Below are 21,750 nucleotides of genomic sequence, written 5' to 3' on the forward strand. Positions count from 1 at the left end.
CTCCAATAACTCAAATCCACCACAATTTTTTTTTTACTTAGCTTTATACATGTTCAATTCAATTGTATACTTAGGTACTTCAATCCATATGGGATAGGCATCTATTCACTCGAGATAGGAATCTAACCATATGGGTTAGGCATCTATCCATATGGGATAGGGGTTCATTTATCCATCTGGGATAGGCATCTACCCCAAGGGGTTAGGCATCTATTCATAAAGAATAGGAAATGCTGTAGCCAGAGACAGACTCATCGAGACCATCCAAGTCCCGAGTCACTCTATAAAGACTACATTACCCTACTAGGAGTGCACCTAGGTCATCATGCTTAGGAGTATGTGAAGGTACAATATAGCTTGAGTCTTGCCTTTGAATTTGGCTGAAAGCCTCAAGGATTCAAGCAAATCCATTCAAAATTCCTTTTGAGTACATAATGAATTTATTTTATACTAGGATTATCTTTCTTTCCTGCAAACATTTGATTAGACCATGAAATAAAATAATCATCCTTAGATGAACCCTAAACCCCATAATTGATTGTCTGTGTACTAGGGAAAACTCCATCCCTAGATTGCCTACATACATCATTTCAACATGAGATCAAGGTGTAGTATATATGTAGTTCTAGTTTCTAACTATGTCTAGTTTAAATTTTATAGTGGGTACACAGTCTTTTCTAGGTTCATTGTCCCAGATAGTTTCTTTGTATTTTTTACCCACGTTGGTAGCTCATAAAGCACAATGGTCCATAGTGACCTTTTGCTTGTTGCCTATATCATTTAAGTCCTAATTCCTATAAATCATGTCACCTTTAACCCGTTATCAATCCACAAACCTTATGAAGATAAAGAAAATTCCAAAATTATTTCAGGTATCCAACCCTATTGGGGTTTTCTATTGTTTCACTTGTGGATGTTACTTCATTAGAAATTATCTTGTTAGATTATCGATCCAAGGGTGATTTCCCACCCATTGGATTTAACTTCCAAATGATCCTTATTTATCCTTGGCAATTTAAAGGGACATTGCCACATACACCGTTATTGTAGCTTTATTAGGCTTTAAGTGCAATATATCAACACAACAACATTACTTGTAAGCATGAGCCGGAGAGACCATTGATACCAGAACACTGCTAGTTTTTTGTTTCAACCTATTGTTTAGTTTTCTAACTATGAAAGATGAAATCAACTCTATTACATGAAAAAAGAATTTTACTATCGGGTAAAAGCACAAAGTTGTGTCACACTTTTATAAAGAAAATGGCCAATGTTGATTCAATTTTTTAAATTGAATCAATAAAAAGTGAAATATATGTTTTGAATTTTGAAATGATGTAAACTAATAAAATGTATATTTTTTCGTGTATTTTATGTTTGTAATTTAAAAAAATAAAAATAAATTATTTGAATATAATTTCTTATAAAGTAAACACAATAATTTAGTTGCTAATAAAATGCTAAAATTGAAGTTACACGAGGCATCACACTTTACATAGTAAATTTTACCTTTTTTCTTCAATTTTTTGTGTATATTGAAAACTTGAAACTTTAGTGCAAAAATATATGTTTAACTATTTTTTATGTATATATATTTTTCAAAAAATTTGAAAAGTTGTATTTACTCAAATATAACTCTTTCCATTTGGCGTCACCTTTTTTCTTAATTATTTATCCAAATTTGAAAAGAATTATATCATCTTGGCATAGACTCTTTTCTCTAGTGATTTTTTTTAAAAAAAAATTTAAATAAATTTTAGTATTTTTCCTTCATAAGATAACCAACCTTATATTTTAGTGCTGATGACTTACTTTCAATAAAAATAAAATATAAAAATAATAAATGATTAAAATATTAAAAGATAAATATTTTTGAAAATTCACTTATAGATCTATAAAACCATATTTTTACATTTCAAAAAAAATATTATTGATAAGAGTAGGAGTTGTTGAAACATCGAGTTTCTAAAAAAAAATTAAAAAATTGGTAATTAGACCCAAAGTGGTATAAAATATACATTTAGTAGACAATTCCAATTGGAAAAGTTGTGGTCCATATATAAGATAGCTATAATGAATCTCTATAGACCATTTGTTTGACTTAAATTAATTTTTAGTTAGAATTACTTAAATTCACTTATGTTGATAAGTTGGTTTGAAACCAGACATGGTTTTGTGCTTTTACCCTATCAAATACTTGAAACTTAATGTAAAACAATTGACTTGAAAGGTACTAATTCCTCAAAACAAAACTATGTATGTACTATTTGTTTGAGAATTAAAACCATGATAATAATTCAATTTATATGAAAGATGATAGTTCCTATGATGATAAGTCAACTACTTGAAAAGTAATATTTTCTTGAAAAGGAAACTTGAACTAAATACATGAAAGTACTAATTACTTGAAAACTATGATATACTTGAAAATGATTTTAATTACTTGTAAGATACTAATGGTTTTGAAAATAAAAACTATTAAACTTTAAATATGAAAACTAATACTTGAAAGGTACTAAATTGATTGAAAGAAAAAAACTATTAAATAACAAGACTTTGAAAATGAATTTAATACTTACGTGTTTGAAGGGAAAAACTATTTAATAATAAGCTTGAAAATAACTACATTACTTTTAAATCCTAATTGTTTGAAAATAAGATTGGAAAAGAGTCTAAATACTTGCAAGGTATTGTTTGCTAGTTAGCCAATGTAAATAATAATAAGGCTCCTAATGAATATTAATAATTCTATTTGCTTAAAAAAGAAAACTAACTAATACTTAAAATGAAAATGCTTGAAAGGAAATATTAAGTAATAACTTGAAAGATGAATCTCTATACTTGTAAAAATACTAGTTGGTATCTAAATATGTAAATGCTAAATACTTTTAAATAGCAAAGGCTAAAAACATGCAAATAAAATTCATCTATTTCATTTCTTAAATATAATTTCTAATCAATCTACTTCTACTTGCTCCTGGGATAGATTTTCAAAAATTATTTTTGCTTGATTAAGATAAGAATCCAAAAATATAGAACAATGAAATATAACTTTATTCAACTTCCAAACTAAGTTTCATTAGTCATTTACAAACAAAAGATGAGTATTTAATTTGAGATCCACAAGGTAAGTCAAGTTTAACAATCTAATGTAAAAAGGATTTCAATTTTTGTTTCATTTTCATTTGCTAAAAATATTTTGACTTTCATGGATTGGAATTCAAAATATTTATTTTTCTCATTAGTTTTCGAATATTTGATTTCAATTTTTTTTTGTCATCCTAATACTAATATTTTTACAAAATAGATTATACTATTAAAATTATATGAAAAGACTAAATTCATCTATAGTAATTAATTTGCAATATAAATGCATTTACTCCTTTTACTAGTCTTCAGTGCCTTTAAAGCTAGAAGATTCAACTATACAAAATTTAACTATTAATATACTTGTCTATTCTCAATAGCCTTGCATACTCTATATCTTGAAATCTAACTTGTAACATAGATTCAAACAATCTAGTTCTATTGAAAACTAATTAATTCCTTTGATTTCTTTATAAATTTCACTATTATTACTGGCAAATAAATTTGATTAAATTATTAGAGATAATTATTAATTTTTAAATAAATAAATAAATTTATCGTTATTACTTGTGGTCCTTTTAAATAAATTTGACTCAATGAATTCATTTTCAATCTAAATCCTTCCATGTAAAATTCAAATTTGATATAAAATAATAGATTTGTGAGAATAACTTATCATATAAACCCTCTTGTTCTATAAAATACTCAATTTATTTGGATAAATTTTAAAGAGTTGTGTATAAAGAAGAATATATTATAATCTCCCTTTTAGTATTTTCATTATGTATTTGTATATGAATTTAAATGTTAGATCAACTTTCAATCTTTCAGTGAGGATAAATTTTTTTCCAATTGTTGCAAATAAAAAAATAAAATAGTTTTAGATTTTAAATTTTAATAAATAATTTATATTACTCAATATATTTAGTTCTTATAACTCTTTTCATAATACATAAAAAAATTATTTATTTATTTATTTTCAATATAAACAAAGAATGTTGAATAATTTTAATATCAAATTATTATTCACTGAAATATTTATTTATCTTAATATTTTAAAATTAATATCTTATTAAATTTATATCAGTATGAAATAATGCTAAAAGAAAATTAACTAGCCTTTTTATAAAGTAATAATATTTATTCATTGATTATATTATAAACAATGAATTTAATATATTTCAATCTCATTGATAAATTTAACATATAGGGGAAAGGACCCAGTAGTTGTGCACCCTAACTTCGTGCTTCTCAAAATCCTATGTGGAAATTTCAAATCACTCTGATTTTTTTATAGCAGCTTACATGGCAAATCTCCTGCTTATAACTAAGGTTTCAAGGCCACATTATCAAATATGATGCCACATCAACATGCTTTTTGCCAAGGTGTCTAAAACAACCCCCCAAAAAAGTGAGACCAATAGGTGTGCAAAAGGGCCCCAATACTTGTGCAGCTGATGTGGCATCACATGATTGGTTGCTTTTCACAACAAATGGTATATTTCATTCAATTATTGGTACTTATCATACAACTATTGGTGCAATGTTATACAAAGGTTGGGCATTAAATCAACAAGTATTAGGGTATTAAATCAACAACTTCTATCACAAGAATTGGAACGCCCTCAACTATTGGGCCCTTTCCCCTATATTAATATTAAGTTGAAGTGTTAATTCAAAATTTAAATTTTTAACTTTTAAACTCAATATAGGGAATCATGTGTAATGCCTCGCTAGGAAACCCCGAAGGGATAAGCCAAAACACAAGAATAGAGTGCAATAATTTTTATTTTTTTTAAGTTACACCACATTAAGATACAACAAGATATCAAAGATTCAGATTACAAAGAAGAAGACATCAACTTACACCTAAAGAGTTTCCCAACGAGATTACTTAAATTTCACAATTCACTTAACTCACACAATTAATCCAATAAACTGATTATCTTAATAACGAGATAATTCTTAATCAGGATAATTTCTTTCAGAAGATGGAAATATAAATCACAAGCAAAGATTCATCCATTAAGATCTATTCATAATCTTCATTCAAGCTTTTCATTAAAATACAAGCCATACATCTAATATTCTAACACACTAGAATTTCATCATAAACATATGAGATTTTTCAGAGCATACCTAATCTCCTTAACAACAACTGAATATATTCCATTACTCTAAGTTATATTCTTTCATATTCCAATTTATTGTGTTTAAAAAGACGATTGCATACATGCATCTACGATAAATCTCATCTAAACCACTTATGCATTCAATCAAAATGGCATTCAAGAAAGAACTGCATATAAACATTTAAAGTTAATTCCATCTTATCCACTTATACATTCTAACATAAGCTATTCTTACAAGATAAAGTTGAGTAAGGGAAACATAAGAGAATAACATCACATAACACCATAATGATCTCGGAGTTCACCCCTAAAGGGCTACATCTTCGGGTCTGCTCAACTGCAAGACCCCTTTGATAATTAATAAAGTTAAGAATACAAGAGGTTACAACATTACAATCTGGTCATCAAGGTGAAACATAAACAATATACAAGCGACCGCATCGGTCAATAAATACATAAACGATCCCTGAAAAGAAAAGGATCCAGCTGAACATAATCAAAGCTAATACAAAGGTCCATTGGAGCATCCACAAAACTGAGTCATCACCACCCAAGGTCTAACATGAAACCAAGTACTCACAAGGGTAAAGACAATAGGGCGACCCACAAAAGTGCTCCTAACAGGACAAAATGACAACACACTAGCGAACGTAGGGACAAGTGTCATCACACAGCCTGGTACGGTTACCATGACAGGTCTTCATAGGTCCCAGCCCCATACACTGGGTTACCCTAGCAACCTAATCCAAGCCTCCGGCCCATCCAAGCCTCATGTGGACCCAGACATCCTCTCGTGAAGACAAGGATGATGGTTTGCCATTTCAGGCCTTCTCACAACATATCGAGTCTATGTTAGCACTCGTCCCATGTGTGAGGCACATTTATCTTACTTAGAGATTACATTCTAATCTATTGTTAGGTTATCACTTATTAGACTCACTTTCAAAGGGTTACCCAGCAGCCACTTTGGGCGTGGCCCCCAATCGAAAGCCACTTTCCCATACGACACTAGACTAAACTCGGACGAACTCAAAAACCAAGGAATACACATGGTCAGACGAACGGAGTTCAAATAGAGAAATCCACCATTTGGTCAAACATGACTTCATACGAGGTGCACTGACAGACGGTACTCTAACTAGAGACCTGACCGACTAAGGTCAACCACAAATCATCATTCGACACCCACACAAAGGATATGACCAACTACGACACCACCACAATACAACAGTCAACTTGGGACCGAGGACTGATACAGGTACCCCAAATCAATCCATACGACAGGGTCCTATCAAACAAAGCACGACTTGCCATTACATAAGCAAAAGCGAATACAGAAATTAAACTCGCATAGGTAATATTCAGCAGATACAATCTTTTCCGAATTGATCTAAACATTAAAAGTCGATCAAGTTTTCTACATGATCTATAATAGATTGCAGTTATCTACCTCATTTAGATACAGGTTGTCCTTGGTTTTCTAACTCTCTAAGGTTCATTGCATTGAACATACAAAAATACGCCATAACGAGTTCTTTAACCAATTTCACAAAAATATAATTTAAACAACCATTAACCAATTAATTAAGATATTTAATCTTCAATTAAAACATCATTGATGTACTGGTTCAAAATAAATCCTACACATTTGTCTTTTCCAGAACCAATTTACACTATACAGATCAAGGAAATATACATATTTAGGAAGGCCAAATAAAGAAAATCCATTCCCAGATTAACAAATTGTTTCCTTGAGCATATAAAGAAAATTACTAAAATTAACTATTAATTAATGAATATATTTAATAATCCACGATTAATTAAATATAACAAATTAATAATTATTAACGGAATTAACAAATTAAGTATTTAATTACAAAAAAATATGCATTAATAATAAGATAAGATTTGAATATTAATTATTGTATATTTAACCTTATACAATTAATTAATAACAAATTATACTTGAATTATTAATTAATGCAAATATTTAATCATAATAAAAAAAAACTTAATTAAAATATCAAACATAATTAAAAACTTAATTTAAAATTAAATTTAATAATATTACACTATAATATGTATATATATATTTAAAAAAAAAACATTAAAAAAAAACTTTTCTTTTTTTTTTGGAATACTAAAAAAAAAACATAAATATGGGGGAGGGTACCCACGTGGAACTCCACGTGGCCCGCCCCCTTGGGAGTGCTTCCCAATGGGAGCACGCAGCTGCCATGGGAGCGCTGTTGTTCTCAAAGGGAGCACGCAACCCCCATGGGAGCGCTGCTGCCCAAAGGGAATGCAGCACCCCTCCACGTGGTGGGGAAAACTCTCCACGTGGATGGGGTTAAAACATATTTTATTTTCATTTTTTTATTTTTATTTTTACTGTGTAAAACACAGTCTAGAAAAAAAACAGTCTCCCAGAGACTAACAAAATTATTATTTTTTTAAAATTTATTTACTGTGAATAAAAAACACAGTCAGTCTCCCAGAGACTTAAAACAAACAATTTTTTTTTCTTTAAAACACACAGCTTCAAATAACCTTAAAATGAGAATTTTCCCAGTAAGAATAAAGTTTCAAATCCTCAAAAAAATTTGAAGAATATCAAACCATAATAATTTCTTCAACAAAAACCCATACTTGGGCAAAATGGGCATTTAAACTCAATAACTCAACCATTCTTCCCAACAACATCTAATTTCTAAAATAGAATTTGAATTTGAGAACACCCAATGGAGATTTAAACAAGAGTTCCTTATGAACAACCATTTCCAATTGATATCCAATATTTGGTTTTGAAAAAGCAAGAACAATACAACCAGAAATCGAAGAGATGGATCTGAATCCTACCTTATCTCGCATTCCTAGCAAGATCTGCTGAAAGCCCCAATTTGCAGCTCCAAGAATCCTTCCCCATCCAAAACCCCCAAATTACATCCAAAAATATTTTTTTTCAAAATTATATTTTTTTCTCCAAAAAAACTCCATCCTCCAAAATTTTCCAAAAGTCTAGGTTATAAGGAAGAGTTGACCAAAATTTCATTTTTTGGAATTAAAATTTTTATTTAAAAATAATTCCCAAAAATTACTATTTTCCAACTATATCAATAAATTGAATTGCTTTTCCCATTTAAAATTGATTTTCTCACTCAACTGAAATTTAACCTTTCTATTTCAAAAATGCCAAAAGATTAAATTAATTCTATTGCAATTAAATTTAAATCTTTCTTTTTCAACAGCATATACAAAATGCATTTACTATTCAAAATCAACCATTTAATTGAACTTACTCCCAATTTAAATCGAGCAATTCAAATTAACGATAAATCACATATAGAAATCCTGATTAATTTAGTCCATTAATCTTTAATGCACAAACACATATTTAATCCAATTAAATACTAAGGACTAATTAATCAATTTAACCATACACACCAAGCACGCAAACCAAGAAAGTCAACCAGACTGATGATTCACAAACCCTACAAAAAGGGAATACTGACGAGGACTGACGATGATCACTTGAGCATGACTATGGTCAACTAGGGTCCTACGACCACCTAATCCAACTCTAAGGATTAAAGAGGTACACTCAAACCTGCAAATCCAGGTGAAGATGAACCTCACACTCATGCAACGTTGTACCTGAAATCTCCTGCAACCAAGAGTCATACATGCATATATATATATATAAACTTAATGAAAGTGTTAGCCCGATATTAATACCACGAAATAGGAACACTAAACAACTTGCATACAACTAGTGTGAAAACCACATCAACAACTATGCATTAACTCAAACATCTGACTATAACATTATATTAAGATAAACTGACCAAGATTAAACCAAGATTAGAAATTGATTAGGGCAGGGGTACTACATTCTTCCCCCTAGGTTCTGACTTACTCCTGGAAGTCGTAAGGCTAGATGGAGAACATGTCGTACGCATCAGCCCTAAAACTCATTCAACAAAGATCAAATTGCACATAGAAATCTTTCAATAATCAAATGAAATATTATTGCAAAATCCTTTACAAATGCCATTATCCATTGGCAAGATACATCTAAATCCATACATTTCTTATAACATTCTATAAATTATCAATAATCATAGGAGAGATACAAGAACTTTCTTCCTTTCATTACACCAAATTAAAGCATTACCAAGGGGTAAACAACAATTACTATAATCATCTACCAAAAATGACAAAAAACATGCCATCATGATCAATTTCTTTTACCAATGCATCTTTATCATAACATTTTATTGCATAGAACTAGCTTTAAATATCAATTTCTACAACCAAATTAACTTCCAATAAATAAGAGCAACAAAATAACTCAATTGATTACACTTGCCAGGCATATAAAAACCTTTCCAAAGACCATGTCCCATAACATAGTGACAAGTTAACACAATTTACTCCATGATACAATTAATAACCATCCACATAATTGGAATACATAACTCAAAAGGCCACATGTGAGCATGTCTAATGCTCGGTCAAAGATAACATGCATGATCAGCATCTCTATGCCTGATCTCAGAACAACAATATGATCATAAATATCCAATAGCTCACTCGAGGCTTGATGGTGCTAGGCACACCATAGCGATGCTACCTTCCATACAAGACCTTCATGAACATCTCTTGTTGAGTAAGGTGGTTAGCCTCCAAGGGATAGTCACCACACATAGGTAGGTAGTGGGTCCTAGCTGCAACACAGCCTCACATACCCCCATCCTCAAGGTTCCTTACGACCACTTCCTCATACACACTCTGCCAAATCCGTATCATACGTCTTTGGAGAGGAATTTCACATTTCAACACAAGACCAGCATCCAAAAACAATAAGGGTAAACTAGTTTAGCCACCAAAGTATAGATGAATAAAGATAATAAATCATCAAATCCAATAGTAAGGTAAGAAAATAATCTAGAATTTCAACACCAAATCAAAAGTGCAAAAGATCACAAGATCGTGGCTAAACCTTCAAAGTCAAAGTAAAATAAATTGCTGATCCCCAAAGAAATACAAATAATATCACAACTGCACATAACATCACTATGTGACTAGCATCTAGCCACCAACGAGGAAGGAAGGAACAATTGACTAGCTATTACAGTAGCTCATCATGTGGTGTGACATAGTCACACTACCCACATGGCATGGCGGTGTGCACCTCGACATCACCCTGCATCACGTCATCACGCGGCATGGCAATACCCCAAGTGGAGAAAACACGCAATGGGCGTATCCCGCATGGTAGTGTACCTCACGGAAAAAGCACGCGCAGGTCACATCCCGCATAGCGACGCATCTAGAAGGATACTCGCCGTAAGTCAAAGGTATACATGACTAGGGTCCACCCACATGCCCACCAACACGTACTAACTAGTAGCACATGTGAATAAACCTACCTTTCATGAAGACAAGGCAAAGGATCCTCCAAATTACACCACCACCATACACAAGAATCACCATCGAAAATGCTCAAATAAAGGAAAGGAATAGGCTATCACATATAAACCTATAAATAGATTCATCAAAAGGGAAAGTATTGAGTACACCTTTGATACAGTTTAATAGTACAACTATATCATTCCTCGAAGTAGAGAAGCTAAAGTCACTTCGCACCGACATTACTCGTACGCCAATCCATACTATTCAAGGAACAGTTACTTTGAATACTACCCCTTAACATACTGAGTTACCCACAACCCGAGATTTGGTACTCAGTAGGGAAACAAATAAGAAACATCACATAAACAATATGGTTTACCATACTCATAAGCAACATATTCTCCACGGTTGATTACTTCACCAATCCATGGGTACATATAATAAGCACTGGTTTCTTACAATACACACAATTACACCAGTACTAGTTTAGTCACATTTACGAGGAGTACTTTTCAGTATGCTAACATCTATACAAGGAAGATTTTAATTATGCTTTCTATATAAATAACTGAATCAAGTTTACTCTAGATACAAGTACTGAAATTATTAACAATTCACAATTACATAAGGAAATAACATCATTCTTATAGCTTTCTCGAATCTCACTAAGCATTCATAACTAAATTACTAACTATGCAAATTCTTTAATACCATTTCTAAAAAATATTATGATTAGGCAAAGAGAAGGGAAAGGGAGTTTGATAACCAAACTATTTCCTACAAAGATACCAGATCAACAAAATCACACTATGATATCAAATTTCTCACTATACACCTATCATTTAATTTGCACGGTTTTCATTTCACTACCATTTTAGAAGGATACCAAACAGCCTAACATGACATTTCCAATAATTATGGTTGCAACAGGAGGTTCTCATTTTCCAAACAAAACAGAGATCAAGACAGTCAATCTTTTCGATAATACCAGACCTCTTGAGAACACTCTCTTATACTTAATACAATACAGACACATGTCATAATTTACAACCTATTATAGAAATCACATTACGATCAAAAGTAAGCAAGGAGCTATCAACTAAATAATACATCTTAATGCATGCACATCAAACAAGCTTTTCATTCGCACTTCTTAAACATAATAAGACAATTACATAAATTCAAAAGCAAGTTCAATGGAGCATTTGCTAAAATAAATCTTCAATCAAACTAGTTTAATGAAACACATAAAACAACCTTTCGTGGAACACATTAATACACTCTTGAAGCTACTATAACATGTTCCCTTTTATACATCTTTTACAAACAAAGCAGTTTCACATAACAACTATCCACATATTAATGCACATTACTTAAGATAAAATTTAATTATGTTACTCCTAGAAAACACATGGAGAATTCTTTAAACGTACACATACAGTTTTCTCCCAATAACCAAAATAAATTTTTAAAACCCATAGCCCTTTAATAATCTAAAAACATAAGCGTCATAAGGCTCACACAAGGGTTCAAGAAGTCACACCCTTTTCTCTCTCACAAACAAGAAAACTCGAATCAAAGATAATTACACATATCCTAATCATTTTAATTTCTAGAGAGAGAGAGAGAGGAATGGTGATGATCATTTAATTTTCTACAAAATAAGCATTCAATAATTTCCATACTAGTCCTTCGAGTGGACAACACTAAGTTAGATCATAATCTTAAACAAAAACAATTCGCACTTTTAGATTCAAGACAAGCACGGACCAACCCAAATGGATTAGTTTAAAGAGTACAACACTCAAAAAGGAAGGTACATACGACTCTCTTTCAGAGTATGAGTAATCATAGACCAAGACATCAATAAGCACACCAAGCACATATAATCATTCAAAACACCAACATAAGAAGGTGAGAACAAGGTGGGAACACACATGTTACACACAAGTTAAGGTCTACTCAATCACTCACATGGAAAAGGAGGACAAGCATACACATAAGGTCGATACACCTCACACCAATAGAGGGTACACGCGACACAAGAGATCCCAGTGTTTGCAACATGGGCTCTGATACCAAATGTAATGCCTCGCCAGGAAACCCCGAAGGGATAAGCCAAAACACAAGAATAGAGTGCAATTATTATTATTTTTTTTAAAGTTACACCACATTAAGATACAACAAGATATCAAAGATTCAGATTACAAAGCGGAAGACATCAACTAACACCTAAAGAGTTTCCCAACGAGATTACTTAAATTTTACAATTCACTTAACTCACACAATTAATCCAATAAGCTGATTATCTTAATAACAAGATAATTCTTAATCAGGATAATTTCTTTCAGAAGATGGAAATATAAATCACAAGCAAAGATTCATCCATTAAGATCTATTCATAATCTTCATTCAAGCTTTTCATTAAAATACAAGCCATACATCTAATATTCTAACACACTAGAATTTCATCATAAACATATGAGATCTTTCCAAGCATACCTAATCTCCTTAACAACAACTGAATATATTCCATTACTCTAAGTTATATTCTTTCATATTCCAATTTATTGTGTTTAAAAAGACGATTGCATACATGCATCTACGATAAATCTCATCTAAACCACTTATGCATTCGATCAAAATGGCATTCAAGAAAGAACTGCATATAAACATTTAAAGTTAATTCCATCTTATCCACTTATACATTCTAACATAAGCTATTCATACAAGATAAAGTTGAATAAGGGAAACATAAGAGAATAACATCACATAACACCATAATGATCTCGGAGTTCACCCCTAAAGGGCTACATCTCCGGGTCTGCTCAACTGCAAGACCCCTTTGATAATTAATAAAGTTAAGAATACAAGAGGTTACACCATTACAATTTGGTCATCAAAGCGAAACATAAACAATATACAAGCGACCGCATCGGTCAATAAATACATAAACTATCCCTGAAAAGAAAAGGATCCAACTGAACATAATCAAAGCTAATACAAAGGTCCATTGGAGCATCCACAAAACTGAGTCATCACCACCCAAGGTCTAACATGAAACCAAGTACTCACAAGGGTAAAGACAATAGGGCGACCCACAAAAGTGCTCCTAACATGACAAAACGACAACACACTAACGAATGTAGGGACAAGTGTCATCACACAGCCTGGTACGGTTACCATGACAGGTCTTCATAGGTCCTAGCCCCATACACTGGGTTACCCTGACAACCTAATCCGAGCCTCCGGCCCATCCAAGCCTCATGTGGACCCAGACATCCTCTCGTGAAGACAAGGATGATGGTTTGCCATTTCAGGCCTTCTCACAACATGTCGAGTCTATGTTAGCACTCGTCCCATGTGTGAGGCACATTTATCTTACTTAGAGATTACATTCTAATCTATTGTTAGGTTATCACTTATTAGACTCACTTTCAAAGGGTTACCCAGTAGCCACTTTGGGCGTGGCCCCCAATCGAAAGCCACTTTCCCATACGACACTAGACTAAACTCGGACGAACTCAAAAACCAAGGAATACACATGGTCAGACGAACAGAGTTCAAATAGAGAAATCCACCATTTGGTCAAACATGACTTCATACGAGGTGCACTAACAGACGGTACTCTAACTAGAGACCTGACCGACTAAGGTCAACCACGAATCATCATTCGACACCCACACAAAGGATATGACCAACTATGACACCACCACAATACAACAGTCAACTTGGGACCGAGGACTGATACAGGTACCCCAAATCAATCCATACGACAGGGTCCTATCAAACAAAGCATGACTTGCCATTACATAAGCAAAAGCGAATACAGAAATTAAACTCGCATAGGTAATATTCAGCAGATACAATCTTTTCTGAATTGATCTAAACATTAAAAGTCGATCAAGTTTTCTACATGATCTATAATAGATTGCAGTTATCTACCTCATTTAGATACAGGTTGTCCTTGGTTTTCTAACTCTCTAAGGTTCATTGCATCGAACATACAAAAATACGCCATAACGAGTTCTTTAACCAATTTCACAAAAATATAATTTAAACAACCATTAACCAATTAATTAAGATATTTAATCTTCAATTAAAACATCATTGACGTACTGGTTCAAAATAAATCCTACACATTTGTCTTTTCCAGAACCAATTTACACTATACAGATCAAGGAAATATACATATTTAGGGAGGCCAAATAAAGAAAATCCATTCCCAGATTAGCAAATTGTTTCCTTGAGCATATAAAGAAAATTACTAAAATTAACTATTAATTAATGAATATATTTAATAATCCACGATTAATTAAATATAACAAATTAATAATTAATAATGGAATTAACAAATTAAGTATTTAATTACAAAAAAATATGCATTAATAATAAGATAAGATTGGAATATTAATTATTGTATATTTAACCTTATACAATTAATTAATAACAAATTATACTTGAATTATTAATTAATGCCAATATTTAATCATAATAAAAAAAAACTTAATTAAAATATCAAACATAATTAAAAACTTAATTTAAAATTAAATTTAATAATATTACACTATAATATATATATATATATATATTTAAAAAAAAAACATTAAAAAAAAACTTTTTTTTTTTTTGAATACTAAAAAAAAAACATAAATATGGGGGAGGGTACCCACATGGAACTCCACGTGGCCCCCCCCCTTGGGAGTGCTTCCCAATGGGAGCACGCAGCCCCCATGGGAGCGCTATTGTTCCCAAAGGGAGCACGTAGCCCCCATGGGAGCGCTGCTGCCCAAAGGGAATGCAGCACCCCTCCACGTGGTGGGGAAAACTCTCCACGTGGATGGGGTTAAAACATATTTTATTTTCATTTTTTTATTTTTTTTAACTGTGTAAAACACAGTCTGGAAAAAAAACAGTCTCCCAGAGACTAACAAAATTATTATTTTTTTAAAATTTATTTACTGTGAATAAAAAACATAGTCAGTCTCCCAGAGACTTAAAACAAACAATTTTTTTTTCTTTAAAACACACAGCTTCAAATAACCTTAAAATGAGAATTTTCCCAGCAAGAATAAAGTTTCAAATCCTCAAAAAAATTTGAAGAATATCAAACCATAATAATTTCTTCAACAAAAACCCATACTTGGGCAAAATGGGCATTTAAACTCAATAACTCAACCATTCTTCCCAACAACATCTAATTTCTAAAATAGAATTTGAATTTGAGAACACCCAATGGAGATTTAAACAAGAGTTCCTTATGAACAACCATTTCCAATTGATATCCAATATTTGGTTTTGAAAAAGCAAGAACAATAAAACCAGAAATCGAAGAGATGGATCTGAATCCTACCTTATCTCGCATTCCTGGCAAGATCTGCTGAAAAGCCCCAATCTGCAGCTCCAGGAATCCTTCCCCATCCAAAACCCCCAAATTACATCCAAAAATATTGTTTTTCAAAATTATATTTTTTTCTCCAAAAAAACTCCATCCTCCAAAATTTTCCAAAAGTCTAGGTTATAAGGAAGAGTTGACCAAAATTTCATTTTTTGGAATTAAAATTTTTATTTAAAAATAATTCCCAAAAATTACTATTTTCCAGCTATATCAATAAATTGAATTGCTTTTCCCATTTAAAATTGATTTTCTCACTCAACTGAAATTTAACCTTTCTATTTCAAAAATGCCAAAATATTAAATTAATTCTATTGCAATTAAATTTAAATCTTTCTTTTTCAACAGCATATACAAAATGCATTTAATGTTCAAAATCAACCATTTAATTGAACTTACTCCCAATTTAAATCAAGCAATTCAAATTAACGATAAATCACATACAGAAATCCTGATTAATTTAGTCCATTAATCTTTAATGCACAAACACATATTTAATCCAATTAAATACTAAGGACTAATTAATTAATTTAACCATACACACCAAGCATGCAAACCAAGAAAGTCAACCAGACTGACGACTCACAAACCCAACAAAAAGGGAATACCGATGACGATTGACGATGCTCACTTGAGCACGACTATGGTCAACTAGGGTCCTATGACCACCTAATCCAACTCTAAGGATTAAAGAGGTACACTCAAACCTGCAAATCCAGGTGAAGACGAACCTCGCACTCATGCGGCGTTGTACCTGAAATCTCCTACAACCAAGAGTCATACATGCATATATATATAAACTTAATGAAAGCATTAGCCCGATATTAATACCACGAAATAGGAACACTAAACAACTTGCATACAACTAGTGTGAAAACCACATCAATAGCTATGCATTAACTCAAACATCTGACTATAACATTATATTAAGATAAACTGACCAAGATTAAACCGAGATTAGAAATTGATTAGGGCAGGGGTACTACATCATGTCCCAAGGGCAACGACCTTCCATTAATGGGGTCGCAAACCCATTAATGGGATCGTCAACCCCTTTCTATTATTATTATTATTATTATTATTATTATTATTATTATTTTTAGAACTATTTATAGCAATTTTTTTGGGAATCTGTACATACAGTCACCCTTATTTATGGAATCTAATTTTAAAATAGGTTAATAATATTATTTATTATTTAGAATATCAATAGATGTTGATATTTTAATTATGTATAACTTAAAATATTTTTGTCTTTTAATTATTTAATAATCGATTGGTATTATAATATTTTTTATTTTTTATTTTATTATATGAAACCAAACAAAGTATTATGTATATAGGAAGAATAAGATAAATGTAAATATATTTTTATTATCTTTTCTTTATTTCTATATTATTTTATCTTATAAAGCACATTTTTAATTAAAAAGGAAAAATAAGAAATATTGTATAACAAAGATATTATTAGTATTATTATTATGTTAATGTTGGAAGAAATTTTTATAGAGAATTGACAAAAATATTCATGCACTTGAATATTTTTCTTTACATTTTTCTCAAGTAATATTCCTTATGTAATATTTTTTGTATCATATAATATTTACCCAAGTAAATCTAAACAATCCTTTCCTAGTTTCCAAATGTAATGCAATCAAAAAATTCTCCTCAAAAATACCCAAAAAACTACATGCATTCAAAAAAAAAATTTACTTGCATTCAAATTTTACTTAAACAAATATACATATATATTTATCATTACATTTTTAACAAATGATAATACTTGCATTTGAAAATATACAAAAGAAGATTAAATAGATTAAAAACTTGGATTCACAAAAAGATCAAATCTTTCCATGCTCCTACTCCTTGCAATTTTGATGTCTATCTCCTTTCAAAAGTAGTATTTATATTCTATTCATATTTCATCAAAGAATCTCCTTCCAAAAGTAGTATCTATATTCTATTCATATTTCATCAAAGAATCTCCTTCCAAAAATAGTATCCATATTCAACTCATTTTTCATCAAAGAATCTCCTTCCAAAAGTAGTATCTATATTCAACTCATATTTCATCAAAGATCTCTAACAAAACTTGCTCACAAAAATTCTTCTAAACTAGAACTAATTCATAAAATGAAACTTTTTTTATGATTACAGTTTTGCCATTAATAATTTAAAAGTACACTATTTTTATTTATTTTTCAATAAAAGTGGCCAAGCCACTAAACTTTTTTATTAATTTTAGAAATTTTTACAATAGGTTCAAAAGGCATACTGACAGGAAAGAACCCACAAGAAAACCTTCGGTTGTCGCCTTAAAATAAAGAACTAAACTACCCTTACAAAATAGCTGGATCCAGTTGATCTGAAATCCCACCCAAACCCATACAATTGACCTATATACAGATACAAAGATCCTCAATTGATTATAACTTAGTTGGTTACAAAATGAAGAGCTAAACTTGAAAAAAAGTTTCCTCGAGAAGATCTAGAAGCCCACCAGTTATCAATTGGGGAGCAGCAACAGGTTACAAAATGTGGATATAAAATTATCTCCTCAAGAAGATCATGCAGAGACACCAAGGAGCCCATGAATTTGAGCCAAAGGGGAGCCAAAACTGAAATAGACCAATTATATCCAACTCCAAAAATTTGAGTATTAAAAAAAAGGGGTTGGAGGATAAAAAATCACTCCACGAGAGTGACTTGGGCCAAGCCTTAAAAACCAACTAAACCAAAAACAAGTCACATGGGTCGACCCTGGAAAACTAACTATAAAGGGAAAAAATCAGCCATTAAGTGGCTAATGCAATGCCCATAAAAGGTGGCGGATCACAATCATTCTTTGGACCCCATACATTAACAAGGTTAGGAGTAGGGTTGGGCACCCCAACCATATTCAACAAAAAAGTCATCTTCATTCTGAGTCTCCTTCCTGGCTGGGGAGATGGTCAGAGAAAGTCAGGGGAACCCTTTAGAGGAGATAGGCCACCCAGAATATACACCAGAAGTTGGCCAACCAAGATCACTAGGAGGCACAAAAGTAGCTTTGGACCTGCAAGTCATCTAGAAGCAGGAGCATCCTATAGAGGAGAAGTTGAGTAGTGATGTGGAAAATATCTTTCCGCACCAGATTGGCAGTGGGGGGCTTGGGAACACATTGTTTGAGAGCAGTGGACAGAAGAACCGCAGTCGTGTCACCTGCCTCAAGACAAAGAATGGTCACGAGAAACAGAAGGGTCTATGGGATTATGAAAACTATACAAGGGGCATTACCCCAATGGTCGAGAAGCACTTGCAAGTGAGCCACCTCTAGTGCCACTTTATTTGCAACTTGAACTTGAATCTACACCATTACATTATTACATATACATGCTTTAGTATAAAAAGAAACATTGATATTCAGAGAGCTATGAGAAAATAAAACAATATTTCTATCTTTCCATAGAGTGAAGAGGATTTCCAACCTGAAAGCATGCCATATCTGTGTGAATCTAAAAGGAAACCTGAGAGAATCTCCTAGCAAAACCATATGCCAAGAAAAAGGTTCAGGCCAAAAACGCTGAAAGAAATCATGAATTCAAACCTACAATTGTTGGGCTCTTCTACAATACCAAAATAGATGTATGAAAGTTTCGAGTTTCTCACAAAAAGGACATGAAGGATTTGACACCCCCAGATGCATGAGATGAGAACCCAAGGGAAAGCCTTGGAAAAGAATACACTAGGAAAAATGGGTCACTTTGGGTTCAGAAATGGTAGTCCAAATAGTGTGAAATCTATGTTGCCATGTGGCTTGAGAAGATTGCCAATATCATTAAAGATTCAAAGAAGAAACCATTGGAAAATGAAGCACGAACCAATGGTAACCTAGATTGGGCTTGTAATTATAGAAAGGGGTGTTGGGGAACCAATGCCAATCTTTTCATCAAGGCTTGGTAGAGTGAATTGCAAGTTTGTTTAGCATATTCAAATGTAGAGCCAACATCAATAGGTCAAATGTATGTCGATCTGGTCGGCTGAAGTGGAATTGGGCCTATAAATCCTCCCAACTGTGGAGATTCATAGTAGCATGAGAAAAATCATGGAGTGCAAATTCCATGCTTATGAAAGTGCAAATCATGAACTCTAGGAACATGCACCAGGGGAAGCTCCTAAACCTGTATGAGTGAAAACCTCCAAATATTATGTTGGTTGAAAGAGAGGCCATCTCAAAAACCAGCCCCATCCCAGCAAAGCCACAACTTGATAGCCTCCCAAGCCCGCCAGATGCTTTTAGCAACAAAAGTCCCTTGAATTTGCATAATATATTTTATCACCAAAAGGTTATGAAAACCAATCCCCTTCCAGATAGGCCTATTGACAAGATACCCAGAAGAAATGTACACTATTACATTCAGAGCTAATTTCCGATGGTCGATTGTCAGAATTGTGACTAATTTTCATCAGAGTTTCGACAAAAGTAGCCATCAAAAACTTGTCGTCAGATTTGTCGACGATGCCCTAATCGTCGGAAATACGAAAATCCCATGGACTCTGCCGATGGTGGGCATGATCTCTCTTTCGATCAAAAAAGTCGTGGAACATGCATCATCCCCATTGGATGCTTCAGCAGATTTCGTCGCAAAGTCGACGGCCATTTGGAACTTTGCACTGACAGTGATGTTGTTTGTCCGATACTTGTGTCATCGGTCCATTCAGAGGTATTGCTGACCATCTGACTACGAAGTGTCATCACACGTACAACATCCTTGTCGGATGTTTGTGTAGTTTGAGTAAGAAGTGTGACAACTCCAGAACACTTTCACTGACGAGAACGATGTATGTCCGTCAATTTCATCATCGGTGGAAAGCTTAGTATTCATCGTAATTCTGATGATGATAATATTTTTATTATTATCCAGTCATTGATATGTATAGCGAATGATATTCTATCCCCACCATCTACCAGTAGGGGGCATAGGTTTGAGGCTAATATGATCAGGTGGACCATTATTGAGATGGTCCAACTCCCTAGTCTCACTCTAGGACTAAGCTCATGCCATATCTAAATGAAAGACATCTCAAACACATCGTCGATGGAAAGCTGCAAAATACCATTTTCATACATAAGCAAGACATACACAATTGGGCACAATCACCAAGAGAACGATAAAAAGTGTGTTTGAGATCATTGTCCTAATTGTGGTGTGGTCATGAAGAGATCACCATAAATTTGTCAACCTTTCCTTCATTTAAACCAAGTAAACCTTTATGTATATGCATATGCATATGGATATATATATATATAGATATATATATCATTGTCCTAATTGTCCTAATTGTGGTGTGGTCACGAAGATATCGACGTAAATTTGTCAACCTTTCCTTCATTTAAACCAAGTAAACCTTTATGTATATTGTTCGTGTACAAACAAGACAATATGGGAGTTCATTATACCCAGCAATTTGTGGTGGTGTTGTTCGTGTTGGCTCTGTTGGACCCTACAATTAAGATTCAATATACATTATTCAATAAGATTAACTGTGCAACATAATGAAATATTGAAAAGTGTGTTATCTTGTTGAGTTTCACTTGGTTTCGAGAATAGTTTAATATTCTCTACTTAACAAGGCCAACCACGTGAAGGTGGAAGCTCATTTGGCCCCTACCCCCCCCTAACATCACTCTAAATTCCCCGTTAACATCTTATAACATTCATTCATTCATTCTTTCTT

This window comes from Cryptomeria japonica, chromosome 2, assembly GCF_030272615.1.
Source record: "Cryptomeria japonica chromosome 2, Sugi_1.0, whole genome shotgun sequence".
NCBI classification, from domain to species: Eukaryota; Viridiplantae; Streptophyta; class Pinopsida; order Cupressales; family Cupressaceae; genus Cryptomeria; species Cryptomeria japonica.